Below are 14,727 nucleotides of genomic sequence, written 5' to 3'. Positions count from 1 at the left end.
CTTTTTCACAGACGAACACCGTGCTACGCCCGTCCAGGATACGGCACAACGGAGACACAGGCGCAGACGTGCAGTAGGGACCCGTTCCAAGGATTCTTTTCAGATTAAGACCCTGCGTAAACCTTTTTACTGTCTCTTGTTGAAAACATCCCCCGGTTTTCGCCATAACCGAGGAGGAGGCTGGCGTTTTGGCATATGGCCACGCCAGAATTTTGCGTGTACCTGGACACCAGGGGCTTTTTTATCAAGGGCTCTGTTTCGGCCCGTCTTCATAAAGACCGAATACCTTAGGGAGTGTTCGGCGTCGCTAATCCTTGCAATTGTGCCCCGGTTTGCCCGGCTCCTGTGTTTTGCTGCCTTACGTTCCGTTGTATCGGCTAATGCGGCACCAGGAGAACTACTGCGATTGTGCCCCGGTTCGGCCAGGCGAGCACCTCAGTAGAAAAAGCCGAAAACTGACTGTCATGATATAGCGAGAGACTGGTCAACCACTCGATGACTCTTGGAATCTCTAGGATTCCTCCGCATTAACGAAGGGCTGTTTCCCGGCCAGGCACACACGCGCCCCGGATTCGGGAGAGCGCGGTGCCTCCAGGGGCTATTGAGTAGCCCCAATGTCAAACTCCTATGGCTAAGTGAAAGTGATAAAGCATTATAGTCCGGTTGCCTCGTTCGCCGCGCTGTCACCTCCTTTGTAGGACCAAGACGTTGGATTAAGTGTGAAAAGGCACATTTTTTGCGAACACCCCCGCATTATATGCATGGGGGCTGAAGCCAACGACTGCCATCTTTCAGGTTATATACACATATACATTAACGGCCGCACAGGAGGTGTTATAATTCTTGCAAGCACAAGTATAAAAAGCTTTTATATTCTATCAAAATATTTCTTTTACAATAGCACCCGCTATTCAAACAAAACATCCTTCGAGCACTGCGCTTCTATTAAACGAGCGCCCGGAAGAACTTCCTCAAGGCAGTGCTTGGCAGACACCCGGCCTTCGTCCGGATCCTGGGATGTGATAACACTGGCCTGCATATCCGCCCAGTATGTCTTAACACGGGCAAGAGCCATTTGTGCACCCTCTATACACGCCGACCTCTTCATTGCATCGACATGCAGCACAGAACTAAGGAACTGTTGCACCAATCCAAAATAACTTTTCGGCTCTGGCTCCCCCGGCCACAAACGACTCGCGACATACTTCATGGCGAGTCCGGATAACCTGTTCAGCTCCGCAAAGCCGGCCAAACGGTCGGGTACCAAAAGTGGACGCTCTGGCTTGTGGAATTGCGACCAAAATAGTTCTTCCAAATTATGGTCGCCTCGACCTCGGAAGTGTTCGGTTGCGTCCGCCGCACTTGCTGCCACGTCCGAATAAGTGTTTTCCGCACTCCACTGCCGGTCTAACGGAGCATCCTAGGATCCCCGAACTTCATCCGCAGCATATAGGGCTTTCCATCCGTGATATCTCCGGCCTGACGCAGCTCCTCCTTCATAGCTCTCATCGCAGAGCGAGCATCCTTGGCCTCGGCAGTGATCTTCTCAAGGTCTTTCTGAGCCGCCCTTTCTTCTTGTTCGAGAAATTTACAGCGGTCGGCAGCATCCTTCAATTTTATAGCCATCTCGGCTATTGCCTTCTTACTCTGGCAGTGAGCAGCCTATTCGGCTTTCAGCTCTTCAGCCGCCTTAACGGCAGCCGCATCACTTTTACTTGCTTGCTCCTTGGCTCGGGCAAGTTCCGCCTGAAGGTTCTCCACGGAAGCAGCACTATCTACAATAAGCATATGTAATGTAAGAAACGAGCACCGAACTCCTCTTATCAGATATCTGTGGAGCATACCTTGTGCCTCGTCTAGCCGCTTATTTACAAGCGCAATGTCGGCATCTGCCACATCCAGTTGCCGCTTTAACTCGGCAGATTCATCAGTCCAGCTAGCCATTGAATGCCTCGCCACCTTCATAAAAAGGTAACATTTTATAACTGGGGTTTTGATCCTCTGTGCGCCATCACTCTTGATGACACACAGAGTCTCAGGGGCTACTATTTATACAGGGCGCATTCTATGCGGCTCTACCGATAGGTACACCTTTTCACGTACGTCAAAGCCTATCAGTAAACTCCTGGCGGCCTCGTACAATCCGCTTTCCGCGGATGTAATCCTTCCTATCACCGTGTTCATCAACATACGGTGTTCTTCTGAGACGGATGCACGCCCGAGCAGATCCCTCAACCTCTCCGACCGCGCACCAGAGGGCACTGGACTAGCCCGATGACCCTTTCAGGATCCGGACTTGGAGAAACCCGCCGGGACGACACCTCGGGGTCGCCTGCCTCGTAAGTCGGTGCAGCTAGAGGAGGCGTTTCGCTCTCTATCATCTCCGGACGGAGATCCCCTGAAGACGAGCTCCGCTGAGAAGGGTTGAGATCCGAACTGCAAGGTAATATTTCGGTTATCTTCCTCAGAAATAAAACAGGGATGCCACTAATTTTTGAGCCCCTCTCTTTACTTACGGCTCGGAGGAAAGCTGATCCTTTGGAAGGCGCAATGCGGCCGGGGCAGTCTCCGGCGCCGGATCCTCTGAGAAAGATTTCTTACCCCGTTTCGAGGTCATCTCCTCCGGGTCTTCAGAGGCACTCCTTTTCTTTCCCAGGTTGGGGGAATTATCGATTCCTCCCTTCTTGATAGTCTCCTTCGTGGAGGCGGTAGCTCCTTGGTTCCCCTCTTTGCCCTCTGCCGAAAGCATAATCTGCAGTATCCTGGTTAACACGGGATCCGGCACGGTCTCGGGCAGGGGGCCTGGACACCTGATAAGCTTTGCCTTTGCTATCCACTCCTGTTCAAAGGATAGCTCTGTTAAAGGGCCGCTTTATGATGAAAATACGGATGGTGTGTCCGAATATGGGGCTACTTACCTTAACATCCTAGCGATTGCAGCTCAGACCTGCGTCCTCGGAAAAGTCCGGACACCTTGCTTGTGGTCCGAAGAACAATTTGTACATCTCCATAGGCGTTGCGCCCATAAAATGTTGGAGGACTCGCGGTCCCTCCGGATTAAATTCCCATAGGCGGAGAGGGCGACGTTTGTAGGGCAGCGTGCGGCAAATCAGCATAACTTGTGCCACTACGGTCAGGTTAGTATCTCTTTCTAGGAGATCTCGAATGTGGTCCTGCAGTAGGGGCACGTCTTTGGACGGCCCCCAGATAAGCCCTTCATTGACCCATGACGCTCGCCGTGGTGGGGGACCCGAGCCAAAAGCAGGAGGCGCCACCCATGTGGTGCCCCTGGGGGCTGTGATATAAAATCAGTCCCGTTGCCATAAGCCGAACTCTTCTTGGAAAGTGCCCTCGGGCCATGGAGCGCCGGCTATCTTGCTTTTGATAGCTCCTCCGCACTCGGCGTGCTGCCACTCGATCATCTTCGGCTCTACTTTGAAGGTTTTAAGCCACAATCCGAAGTGAGGGGTGATATGGAGGAAGGCTTCACACACTACGATAAACGATGAAATTTGGAGGATGGACACCGGAGCTAGGTCGTGAAATTCCAGCCCGTAATAGAACATCAGCCCCCTCACAAAGGGATTGAGGGAGTCCTGGATTAGGGGGTGTCCGGATGGCCGGACTATGACCTTTGGCCAGACTCCCAGACTATGAAGATACAAGATTGAAGACTCCGTCCCATGTCCGGATGGGACTTCCCTTGGCGTGGAAGGCAAGCTTGGCGATACGATATGAAGATCTCCTCCCATTGTAACCGACTCTGTGTAACCCTAGCCCTCTCCGGTGTCTATATAAACCGGAGAGTTTTAGTCCGTAGGACGAACAACAATCATACCATAGGCTAGCTTCTAGGGTTTAGCCTCTCTGATCTCGTGGTAGATCAACTCTTGTAATACCCATACCATCAATATTAATCAAGCAGGAGTAGGGTTTTACCTCCACCGAGAGGGCCCGAACCTGGGTAAAAACATCATGCCCCTTGTCTCCTGTTACCATCCGCCTAGACGCACAGTTCGGGACCCCCTACCCGAGATCCGCCGGTTTTGACACCGACATTGGTGCTTCCATTGAGAGTTCCTCTGTGTTGTCGCCGTTAGGCCCGATGGCTTCTTCATCATCAACCACGACGCGGTCCAGGGTGAGACTTTTCTCCCCGGACAGATCTGCATATTCGGCGGCTTCGCACTGCGGGCCAACTCGCTGGGCCATCTGGAGCAGATCGAAAGTTACGCCCCTGGCCATCAGGTCAGGTTTGGAAGCTTAAACTACACGGCCGACATTCGCGGGGACTTGATCTTCGACGGATTCGAGCCACGGCCGAGCGCACCGCACTGTCTCGATGGGCATGATCTAGCTCTGCCGCCGGACACCGCCCAGAGTGCCGCTCAGGAGTGCGCTCCGACCATTAGTTCGGAGCCGACTTTGCTAACCAGGGACGGACGGTTGGACACCGCCCCAGGAGCCGCAAGCTCTACGGTGATAGAGCCGAATACTAGCCTAGTCCTTTGCAAGGCCCGTGACTCCAAGGTGCCGGACTCCGTTCCGGACTCCGAATCTTCCGCACCCCTTCCGATCGAACCCGATTAGGCTCCGATCATGGAGTTCACCGCCGCGGACGTCTTTCAGCACTCGCCCTTTGGCGATATCCTGAACTCACTAAAATCTCTCTCTTTGTTAGTAGAGCCCTGGCCGAACTACGGTCAGCATGGTTGGGATACGGACGACGAAGAAATTCGAAACCCACCCACCAACCACTTTGTAGCCACTGTCGACGATTTAACCAACATGCTCGACTTTGACTCCGAAGACATCGACGGTATGGATGCCGATGAAGGAGACGACCAAGAACCAGCACCTATAGGGAACTGGAAAGCCACCTCGTCATATGACATATACATGGTGGACACCCCCAAAGCAGGGGATGGCGAGGAAAAAACGGAGGATGACCCCTCCAAGAAGCAACCCAAGCGCCGACGTCAGCGGCGCCGCTCTAAATCCCGCCAAAGCAAGAATGGTGAATCCGGCACCGGAGGTAACAACACGCCGGACAGTGCCGAAGATAACCCCCTCCAGCAGGATTCAGTGCAGGAGGACGAAAGAGCCAGCCCTCATGGGAGAGCGGCCGACAGAGAGGTTGAGGACGACAACTATATGCCTCCCTCCGAAGACGAGGCAAGCCTCGACGACGACGAATTCGTCGTGCCAGAGGATCCCGTCGAACAAGAGCGTTTCAAACGTAGGCTTACGGCCACAGCACGCAGCCTCAAGAAAAAACAGCAGCAGTTTAGAGCTGACCAAGACTTGCTAGCCGACAGATGGACCGAAGTCCTGGCGGCCGAAGAGTATAAACTCGAGCGCCCCTCCAAGAGCTACCCAAAGCGCAGGCTGCTACCCCAACTTGAGGAGGAAGCAACTAAACCTACATCACCATCATACGATGCGCCCGATCGGCCACCCCGTGGCCGCGACAGAGAGGCCTTCAGGCCCTCGACCCAAGTCGCACCCCGGCACCGCTCAAAACATGCCAGAGTACGGGGAGACGGAACAGACCTGCGAGACATATTGGAGAACAAGGCAAGGCAAGCAAGATCGATCTACGGATCGCACGGGCGCCCCGCATCACGTGATGATAACCGTCACACCGGATATGATAAATACGGCCAGGCCGAATACAACAGACCAAGCTCATCAGAGCTGCGTCGCGATATAGCCCAGTACAGGGGCGCCGCACACCCACTATGCTTCACAGACGAAGTAATGGATCATCAAATCCCCGAGGGTTTTAAGCCCGTAAACATTGAATCATACGACAGCACAACTGATCCCGCGGTATGGATCGAGGATTATCTCCTTCATATCCACATGGCCCGCGGTGATGATCTACACGCCATCAAATACCTCCCGCTCAAGCTTAAAGGACCAGCGCGACATTGGCTTAACAGCCTGCCAGCAGAGTCAATTAGTTGCTGGGAGGACCTGGAATCCGCATTCCTTGACAACTTCCAGGGCACTTATGTGCGACCACCAGACGCCGATGACCTAAGCCACATAATCCAGCAGCCAGAAGAATCGGCCAGACAATTCTGGACACGGTTCCTAACCAAGAAAAATCAAATAGTCGACTGTCCGGACGCCGAGGCCCTTGCAGCCTTCAGGCACAATATCCGAGACGAATGGCTTGCCCGGCACCTGGGACAGGAAAAGCCGAAATCTATGGCAGCCCTTACGACACTCATGACCCGCTTCTGCGCGGGCGAAGACAGCTGGCTAGCTCGTAGCAATAACATAACCAAGAGCCCTGGTAATTCGGATACCAAGGACAACAATGGCAGGTCACGTCGCAACAAGCACAAGCGCCGCATTAACGGCGACAATACCGAGGATACGGCAGTCAACGCCGGATTCAGAGGCTCTAAACCCGGTCAGCGGAAGAAGCCATTCAAAAGAAACCCTCCGGGCCCATCCAACTTAGACCGGATACTCGACCGCTCGTGCCAGATACACGGCACCCCGAACAACCAGCCAACCACACCAACAGGGATTGTTGGGTGTTCAAGCAGGCAGGCAAGTTAAGTGCCGAAACCAGAGACAAGGGGCTGCGTAGCGATGACGAGGAGGAGCCCCGGCCGCCGAACAACAGAGGACAGAAGGGATTCCCCCCGCAAGTGCGGACGGTGAACATGATATACGCAACCCACATCCCCAAGAGGGAGCGGAAGCGTGCTCTCAAGGACGTCTATGCGTTGGAGCCAGTCGCCCCAAAGTTCAACCCATGGTCCTCCTGCCCGATCACATTTGATCGAAGGGACCACCCCACTAGCATCCGTCACGGCGGATTCGCCGCATTGGTCCTAGACCCAATCATTGACGGATTTCACCTCACCAGAGTCCTCATGGACGGCGGCAGCAGCCTGAACCTGCTTTATCAGGATACAGTGCGAAAAATGGGTATAGATCCCTCAAGGATCAAACCCACAAAGACAACCTTTAAAGGTGTCATACCGGGTGTAGAAGCCAGCTGTACAGGCTCAGTTACACTCGAAGTGGTCTTCGGATCCCCGGATAATTTCCGAAGCGAAGAGTTAATCTTCGACATAGTCCCATTCCGCAGTGGCTATCACGCCCTGCTCGGACGAACCGCATTTGCAAAGTTCAATGCGGTGCCGCACTACGCATATCTCAAGCTCAAGATGCCAGGCCCTCGCGGAGTCATCACGGTAAATGGAAACACCGAACGCTCTCTCCGAACGGAGGAGCACACAGCGGCCCTGGCGGCGGAAGTACAGAGCAGCCTCTCAAGGCAGCTCTCCAATCCGGGTATCAAACGTCCGGACAACGTCAAGCGCGCCCGAAGCAACCTACAACAGAGCCGGCCGGCACGATCCGAGCAAGCATAGCAGTGCGGCCCCAACCCCAGCCCTCGTCAGATGGTGCTATCGGTACCACGCGTACATAATTACGCTTTGAAAATACCATGGGCATAAGGGGAGGGGCACAACTACGGCACGCCCAGAATGCGGCTCAACCGCACTTAGGGGCTCCCTATTCGGCCGTTTTCCTTTTTTATATATATATTTTCAGGACCCAACTACTCAGAAGGCCTGTCCGGCAATACACTCGCCGAACACACGATGCAACAGCCAGGGTGAGGACAAGCCGCGTCGAATGTCCAGGTGGCCTCTATAACGAGTTAAATACCTGTTTTTACTTACAAAACCCGCAGCTTGCCCCTGGAGGGGGACATGTCAAATAATCCCATCTCTTGCTTATCGCACTATTTGTATCGTTCTGCTTTCATAGCAGCCCCTTAATAATAAACAATACATAGCTTCTATCTATTATTGTATTCCTTTTTTATATATATGTTCAGTCATAAGATTATGTAGCCGTACACTTTGGTACGACCAATACACCAGGGGCTTAAGCACCCCATAACATGGTGTGAGAAGACGGAACACTCTCATGAGTGCAGCACCCCGAACTTATAGCACTATATGCATCGGCTCCGAATCATGTCTTTGGTCAATAGTTGGGTTTGCCCGGCTCCCATGTTTTGGTACCTTACGTTCCGCATTGTTGGCTAAGGTAGCGCTGGGAGAACTACTGTGATTGTGCCCCAGTTGAGCTGGGTTAACACCTCAGTAGAGAAAGCTAAAAATGACTGTCATGATAGTGCGAGAGACCGGTCGCTGTTCGCGAGGTTTTTCGAGTCCTTAAAGACTTATGCCGCTTAGAGCGAGGAACCGGACTTATCCGGCCTAGGCGTGGATAGCGCCCCGAACTCGGTCTTCCGAATACTAGGGGCTTCGCCGAAATTTAAAATTATAGAATTCTATGGCTAAGTGAGAGTGATAAAGCATTATAAGTCCGACGGCCTGGTTCGTTGTGCTGAGCGCCTCCCTAGATGGACCCAAGAATGGGAACAAGAGCGCTCAGGTTTATCCCGAACACCCCAGCACTCGTGGCATGGGGGTCGAAGCCGACGACTTGCATCTCTCAGATTTGATAAACGGCCGCACAGAAGGTAATATTTTAAATTAACAAGCGTTGCTTAACGCATATGAACAAAGTTTTCAGCGTACAGGATAACAGATGCGAGCCTACTCAAAAATTACATCTTTGGAGCATTCGTCCGCTATACGGCGAGCACCCTTCAGGACACCCTTATAATACATCTCGGGCGTGCGATACTCCTTGCCCGGCGGTGGCGCGTCCGTCAAAAGCTTCTCAGCGTCCAGCTTGCCCCAGTGCACTTTAGCACGGGCAAGGGCCCGACGGGCACCTTCGATGCAGACGGAGCGCTTGACGACCTCAATCCACGGACACGCGTCCACCAGCCGCCGCACCAGACCGAAGTAGCTCCCAGGCATGGCTTCTCCAGGCCACAGCCGAGCTATGAGGCCCTTCATGGCCTGTTCGGCCACCTTGTGGAGCTCGACCAGCTGCTTCAGCTGGTCGCTCAGGGGCACCGGATGTTCGGCCTCAGCATACTGAGACCAGAACACTTTTTCCGTCGAGCTCCCCTCTTCGGCTCGGTAGTATGCGGCGGCATCAGACACACTACGGGGCAGATCGGCGAACGCTCCTGGAGAGCTCCGGATTCGGGTAAGTAGCAGATAATTAACTTTTATATTCTTGCTTTGCATAAAGAATGCCTTACCCGCCGCTATTTTCTTCATCGCCTCGATCTCCTGGAGGGCCTTCTGGGCTTCGGCCTTAGCGTTTTTGGCACTCTCAAGAGCCAAGGCGAGCTCGGACTCTCGAGTCTTCGAGTCACGCTCCAAACTCTCGTGTTTTTCCACGAGAGCCTGGAGCTCTTGCCGCACCTCCGCCACCCGCGCCTCCTGCTTCTCTCGCTCGGCGCGCTCCAGGGCCGCACTGTTTTCGGCCTTGGAGACCGCCTCCTTCAGGGTCGCCACCTCGGCCGTGGCCCCTGCAACATTTAAGTTGGTCCTGTCATTATTTGCAACCAAGTATTTCTATATACATTTACATGCGGTATACATACCCTCCTTGTCCTCGAGCTGCTTCTTGGCACGGCCGAGCTCGTTCTCGGACCGCTCGAGGCTTCCCTTCAATGCATTGACCTCCGCAGTCAGTGCGGCAGAGGTCAGCAGCGCAGCCTGCATTCCCATATCGACATATTTTTATTAGACTCCTGCGTATATCTTTTTAGATCCTCAGCTCGGCTTTTCTTTCCGAACGCCGAACCGAGCATCAGGGGCTACTGTCTATGCGGTAACATTTTTATATGTTTTGAACACATACCTCAAAGCCTGTTAACAGACTTGTACAGGCTTCTGTCAGCCCGCTCTTGGCGGACTGAACCTTTTGAATCACCGCACTCATAACAGTGCGGTGTTCCTCGTCGATGGAGGCGCCGTTAAGCGCCTCCAGCAAATTGTCCGGCGCCTCCGGATGGACGGAGGTCGCCGGCGCGTAGGCTTGCCCTTCTTATGAAGGCGCCGCCTGTCGGACTCTGGAACCGCTGGTGGTTCCAGAGCAGTGTCCGGCCCGGGGCCGGACTTAGACCCCTCCGGGGCTTTACCCCCTTTGGGCCTGGAGTCCGGGAGGTCGCCTTGGGCGCCTCCAGGACCACCTCCTCCTGGTTCGGTCCCTTGGGACCCACCTCGGCGTCATCCGCAGGGAGAGGGAGGAGGCCGTCGGAAGTGAAGCGCTATTCACATCCGACGAATTCAGGGAGCCGCTCGACGAATCGCCGAGCTGAGCTCTGGGCGGACTGCATAATTAAAATTCGGCGTTAGACTACCGAATAATAGAGGAGCGCCATGAGTCATTCGGGTAACCGGACACTTACGATTTTGCCAGGGGCTTGACCCTGGATGGCCATTCCTCCCCGCCGTCTTCGGCATCGGAGGCATAGTCCGGCAGAAGGGTCTTCCCCTTCTTGGACCCTCCGGCCCCCCAGTTGGGGCGGCCTTCCTTTTCTTTCCTCCCCCGTTGGAGGGGGAGAGGCTTCTTCTTCTTCCTCCTCCTCGTCTTCCGAGGCGGAGGGTGCGTCGGGGTTGTCGGGCGATGAATCCGACACCACCAGGCGCCGGGAGCTCTTTCGAGTCCCCGTGGCCTTCTTCTTGGCCTTCTTCTCCGGCACCACGTGAGGTGCCGGAACCAGCAGCTTCGTTAAACGAGCGTCCGCTGGGTCTTCGGGCAAAGGAGCCGGACAGTTGATCTGTCCGGCCTTCTTCTGCCAGTCCTGTTAAAGGATGGGGTTTAGATCCCGCATAGAATCAAATCTATGGAAAACAGATACCCCGTAATGGGAAAATTAGCTCACCGCGCTGGCTTGGCGCTTGGCGCAGAATCCGCAATCCTCGGTGACGGGAGGGGGAGACCTCGAGCTCTTGAATAGCACCTTCCATGCATCCTCGTGCTTTGTGTCAAAGAGCCGGGACAGAGTCTGGTGCTGGGCCGGTCGAACTCCCACAGTTGAAAGCCCGTCGTTGACATGGGAGAATCCGGTGGAAGAGCATGACCTGGACTACGGTGACAAGTTTAACCTTCCTGCTGATCAGATCTTTGATGCAGGTTTGAAGTCTGGTCACTTCTGCGAGTTTAACCCCACGACAGGGCCCGTCTATTTCCAAGACGTGAGCCGTGTGGGAATGCCAGATTGGAATTCGGGGTCGCTGCCCATTCAGGGTCACGCGACTCGATAATGTAGAACCACCCCGATTGCCACCTTTGATGGTCTCTACGAAGGCGCCCTCAAGCCATGTAACGTTGGGTATCTTGCCCACCATGGCGCCTCCACACTCCGCTTGCGCCGCCACGACCTTCGGCTTGACGCTAAAGATCTTTAGCCATAGGCCAAAGTGAGGCTGGATGCGGAGGAAGGCCTCGCACACGACGATGAACGCCAAGATGTTGAGGATGAAGTTCGGGGCCAGATCGTGGAAGTCCAGGCCGTAGTAGAACATGAGCCCCCGGACAAACGGGTGAAGAGGAAAACCTAGTCCGCGGAGGAAATGGGGAAGGAAAACAACCCTCTCATGGGGCCTGGGGGTGGGGATGAGTTGCCCCTCATCTGGAAGCCGGTGCGCGATGTCGTCGGACAAGTATCCGGCCTTCCTCAACTTTTTGATTTGCCCCTCCGTGACGGAGGAGGCCATCCATCTACCTCCCGCTCCGGACATGATTGGAGTAGGTTGAGGTGGGAAGTGCGGGCTTGGGCGTTGGAGCTCGAGCGCGCAGGGACGAATGAGCAAAGGAGGAAGAAGGCGTAAATGGAAAGGGCGGATTCTTATCCCCTTATATGGGCGGCCAAAACTACGAGCCCCCACCGGCCTAATAAAACTCGCTTATCTCCCAAGCGCCGCGGTTAATGGCGCGGTTGGGTTACCCACGCCCGTATTGATGAGAATCCCGGAATAAGGGGACACGATCTCTGCTTTGACAAGACGTGCCAAGGAAACTGCCTCGCTAAACGCGCTGAGGTGGAATAGTAAAATGAATAAAAGCCTGGCCGTGGCGTGAGGTCACGCTACGGAATACGTCAGCAGATTAGATTGGTGCAAATGTTATTCTCTCTATGGTGGCATGTGGAACTTATTTTGCAGAGCCGGACACTATCCTGGTGTTCAACATCTTCTATGAAGTATTTGGAGGAGGAACCCGACTTGCAATGCCGAAGACAACTTGCGCGCCGGACTCGTCGTCATTGAAGCCTGGTTCAGGGGCTACTGAGGGAGTCCTGGATTAGGGGGTGTCCGGATGGCCGGACTATGACCTTTGGCCGGACTCCCGGACTATGAAGATACAAGATTGAAGACTCCGTCCCGTGTCCGGATGGGACTTTCCTTGGCGTGGAAGGCAAGCTTGGCGATACGATATGAAGATCTCCTCCCATTGTAACCGACTCTGTGTAACCCTAGCCCTCTCCGGTGTCTATATAAACCGGAGAGTTTTAGTCCGTAGGACGAACAACAATCATACCATAGGCTAGCTTCTAGGGTTTAGCCTCTCTGATCTCGTGGTAGATCAACTCTTGTAATACCCATACCATCAATATTAATCAAGCAGGAGTAGGGTTTTACCTCCACCGAGAGGGCCCGAACCTTGGTAAAAACATCGTGTCCCTTGTCTCCTGTTACCATCCGCCTAGACGCACAGTTTGGGACCCCCTACCCGAGATCCGCCGGTTTTGACACCGACAGGGATCAATCGGGAAACCTAACCCCGAAGGAATGGAACCACGCTCTCACCGGGCTGAGGAGAAGGAATGACTTGCCCTTGAGCAGGTAGCCTATGCGAGATTTCGCTGGTTAGATACCTGGCATCTCTCAGCTTTCGCACGTCTTCTTCCGTAACGGAGGAAGGCACCCACCGGCCTTGAAGATTGGAGCCGGACATCGTCGGAGGTCCGAAGCGCCTAAAACTAGAAACCTTGAGTGTTGGAACTCGAGGTGAGGGGCGGATTCGATTGGATTGAAAGAAGAGGGAATCGAGCCTTGGTCTCTTTATAAAGGAGTTGAATACCAAGAGCCCTCCCCGTAACCGTTTGGGACTCGCTTTCAATTAGAGAGTCATACCAAAAGGCGCGGTTACCCACGCCCGTATTGATGAGAATCCCGGAATAAGGGGACACGATCTCTGCTTCGACAAGACGTGCCAAGGAAACCGCCTCGCTAAACGCGCTGAGGTAGAACGGTAAAATGAATAAAGGCTTGGCCGTGGCATGATGTCACGCCGCGGAATACGTCAGCAGATTAGATTTGTGTAAATATTATTCTCTCTACGGTGGCATGAGGAACTAATTTTTGCAGAGCCGGACACTATCCTTGTGTTCAAACATCTTCTATGAAGTATTCGAAGGAGGAACCCACCTTGCAATGCCGAAGACAATTTGCGTGCCGGACTCGTCGTCATTGAAGCCTGGTTCAGGGGCTACTGAGGGAGTCCTGGATTAGGGGGTGTCCGGATGGCCGGACTATGACCTTTGGCCGGACTCCCGGACTATGAAGATACAAGATTGAAGACTCCGTCCCGTGTCCGGATAAGGACTTTCCTTGGCGTGGAAGGCAAGCTTGGCGATACGATATGAAGATCTCCTCCCATTGTAACCGACTCTGTGTAACCCTAGCCCTCTCCGGTGTCTATATAAACCGGAGAGTTTTTAGTCCGTAGGACGAACACCAATCATACCATAGGCTAGCTTCTAGGGTTTAGCCTCTCTGATCTCGTGGTAGATCAACTCTTGTAATACCCATACCATCAATATTAATCAAGCAGGAGTAGGGTTTTACCTCCACCGAGAGGGCCCGAACCTGGGTAAAAACATCGTGTCCCTTGTCTCCTGTTACCATCCGCCTAGACGCACAGTTCGGGACCCCCTACCCGAGATCCGCCGGTTTTGACACCGACAGCGAGTCTCCCCTGGCATTGACTTTTTCAGCCACATCAGCCCTGATGGGTGGGCCAGTCCTGTCAGTTTTCTGTTTACATCGTCTAAAACGATCATCAACTGAAACTGGTAGTTTTTAGGTACAGATTAAGAAATTTTCAGTCAAAATTTTCAAAATGGTAGTTCTGTGGGACGCCGACCCCAAATTGTGGTAGTTTTTTGTCAATTACTTCCGTGCATGTCATCGATGAACACGCAATTTTTCACTATCATGGGCCAATCATGTCATGTCTCCGGCCTTTTCGTATCTCCCAAAGTTAATTAACTCCCCACTCCCCTACTACATGCCTAGCACCATCACACACACACATCCATGGCGGCATAAGCAGCTGGCCTGCAGGGACGAGATGGCAGAAGTATAGGTGGGCGCCAACCGTTCAACTAGATGCCCATCAGAGACAGTAGAAGAAAAAGGAACCAAGAGATGAGATGAAGAGATGATTTTTGTTTTGTTTTGAAGAGATGGTTATTGACACACGGATCATGAGCAGTCTAAAACCCCTTCTCGACCTGGTCGCACGAGGGATGAAGCCCACACTCCTTTCTAAAAAAAAAAACATACTTCTCGATTAGTTGATAGTCTTTTTTTTAGTCTAAAATTTTACTTTTCTCTAATCTACAGTAGTATGTGTGTGCTAGAATAATATTGCATTTTCTCAAGTAATTAAATTAATTACGTTTAATTATGACATGCACATCTTACAGGTTACAGCTGGAACCAAGCCATCCATTTCGATGACATGACTGTAGAATCTATATATTCCGTCAAAGCGATTTATACACGACTAAGCTAAATACTACCG

This window comes from Triticum aestivum, chromosome 7B, assembly GCF_018294505.1.
Source record: "Triticum aestivum cultivar Chinese Spring chromosome 7B, IWGSC CS RefSeq v2.1, whole genome shotgun sequence".
In the NCBI taxonomy this organism is placed as follows: domain Eukaryota; kingdom Viridiplantae; phylum Streptophyta; class Magnoliopsida; order Poales; family Poaceae; genus Triticum; species Triticum aestivum.
This window is presented reverse-complemented; position numbering follows the sequence as displayed.